Source organism: Engraulis encrasicolus, chromosome 6, assembly GCF_034702125.1.
Source record: "Engraulis encrasicolus isolate BLACKSEA-1 chromosome 6, IST_EnEncr_1.0, whole genome shotgun sequence".
In the NCBI taxonomy this organism is placed as follows: Eukaryota; Metazoa; Chordata; class Actinopteri; order Clupeiformes; family Engraulidae; genus Engraulis; species Engraulis encrasicolus.
The window spans coordinates 47847680-47850179 of NC_085862.1; the positions used below are offsets into that span (position 1 = coordinate 47847680).

General features: G+C 43.1%; 1 protein-coding gene across 4 annotated transcripts in view; it reads left to right on the plus strand.

The window, feature by feature from the left end:
* Positions 1 to 2500, plus strand: part of pde4ba (phosphodiesterase 4B, cAMP-specific a) — a 243668-nt gene that overhangs the window by 213073 nt on the left and 28095 nt on the right. The window lies entirely within an intron of this gene.

The window sequence follows — 2500 nt, forward strand, 5'->3', positions numbered from 1 at the left end:
ACACACACACACACACACACACACACACACACACACACACGGTCACTAGTCACCAGGCACTTACGTGTATACAAATACATAGCTTGTATACAGAGAGGAATCAGAGTGAAAGTAACACTTGGAACCAACTGTTCTGTTGATGATAACTATGACACAGATTAGCTCAGAAGACCTTTTGTGGTGCCTTTTAAAACCCTATTATGCTGTGTCTCTCCCCGTCCCATCACAAACTTTTTTTGTGAATTGTAACACCCACCAATGTAATAACTTCCCACCAACGTAATAACCCTGCCAACAAAATTAAAAAGTCTGCATTTCAGACGTAATAACCTGGCCAACGTAATAATTTCCTGCAAACGTAATAATTTGTGCCTCTTAAAGTGAATATTCAGTAAAAAAAATAATCATTTAGAAAATGTAATATAATAAGACTAAATGATAGGGATGAAAATATCACTGTAAACATCATTATGTTTGGACATGTACTGTAAGTATTTCAATTAGGGTCGCTGCTCCACTATCCCACTGCCATCTTTAAATATGTTACAGACGTTAAGCTTGAGGCTGTGCTTGGCACTGTACGTGTGAGTGCTTGGTGGCTTATGTTATGTGTGAACTGATGGGGTGTCTCCTGAGAAGGTGACCTCATGAGGAAGAGACCCACACAGCGTGTGTGTGTGCATGTGCGTGTGCGTGTGCATGTGCGTGCGTGCGTGCGTGCGTGTGTATTTCCTGGCTGCCTGCCCTCATCCCTCTAGATGGGCAAGAGATCTCGGCAGGCAGGCATAGGATAATGTGTCAGTATGCATACGAAAGGGGAATACCCTCCGTGCGTGCGTGCGTGCGTGCGTGCGTGTGTGCGTGTGTGTGTGTGTTCTGTGCCTGTGTCCTGTGTAGCTCTGCATGCGTATGTATGGTACATGTGTGTGACTGGTCTGTTGGAAATGCACACATTGTCACAGCAAACTGCTCAAGACTTTCTGTTACGTAAATAGACAATGACTGAAGAAACAAAGGCCTAATAGACACCAACAGGCAACATGATGTATTCAAACATGATGTAATACAACACTTGTACAACAATGTACTTTTTATTTTTAAAGAAAAAGTTATCGTTTGATTGACCTCCAAGAGTGTCATTCAATTAAATGTACTGCTTACATGCCATTACGTGAAATTCTAGAAAGTACAGAGAGCAGAACAGCATACAACATGCCCGTTACGTCAGCTCTGAACTGGGAACTCTATTGAGAACATTGCGAGGCGTTTACAAGAAGTGCTCTTACACGCACCGCCGTGACACAAGGCCAGATGGGGAAAAGAGCAATTTCAGACACGTTGCTGCAGAGCTCTTTTTTACGCAACGCTCGGGCCTTTCCACTTGGCTCTCCTTCCTGAAGGGTTAAAGATGGGTCATGATTCGCAGCTGTCATCATTGACAAATAGAAGAGAATACGTAGCAACCAGGGGTGTCAGCCAAGACTCAAAACTTCAAAACCTGCCTGGAGGCACCAAATCCTGCCCAATTTGAACTACATTCTCTTGATTTCTATTGTCATAAATTTGCAGGAAAACCCACCCAAATGTCCCTTTTACCCATTCTTACCCGCAGACGGCCATCCTAAGTAAACCGCCTAAATCTGGCAACTGCCCGGGAAACCACCCAATCTGGCAACACTGATGGTAGCCCCCCCAACCAGAAGTGTATGAAGAAGAAGTGCTAGAAGTAAGTTGATGACGGCAGTGCAACACTAGTAGTAGGCCTACACGATGATATGACATACTTGTTACACCAGTTTTTCCACTGCACCTAATAGATACAGTACCTACCTAATGAGGATTTTTACTTCTCTTAAACTTCTACTTTTACTTCATGCATCTCTGCCCCCAACCCGCTACTTTTTTTTTACTCTTCTCTTGTCAGGATCAGGGCCCTAAATTAACACCCGCAAACCGGTAAAATGCTGGTGAAACCCATTTGATCCATTAGTGAGTGTGTGTTTGGCTAGTAAGATTAACATATACTTGCCATTTTGGCTGGTGATGAAAAAGTTAATTTAGAGCCCTGGGGTGCATTTCTCAAAACCGAAGTTGCTTAGTACATTAGCTACTTTGTTGATTTCAATACATTTTCCCATTGGCAACTACCGAAGTTGCTAACAGGCTAACAACTTCTCTTTGAGAAATGCACCCCTGGTCAGGATGCACCCCAATGTCATGTCCTCATCCTTTCATCCACCAACCAGTCAGTGCTCACCCGCCGCTTACCTCCTTTTTGACCGTAGTTGTTAGGGATGTAAATAATAATCGAAATGTATCGATATATCGCCATATAATCTGACCATTGAATCAAATTGCATCGTATAGTGGGGCATTCTTAAGTATCGAAAATAATAGAATCGCTGGCCCCTGCCCAATGCCCTAGCTCCATAACATAGTAGAAGTGGAAAAGTAATTGGAAAATAGTGGAATCGAATCATATTGTATCGTATCGTGGGGC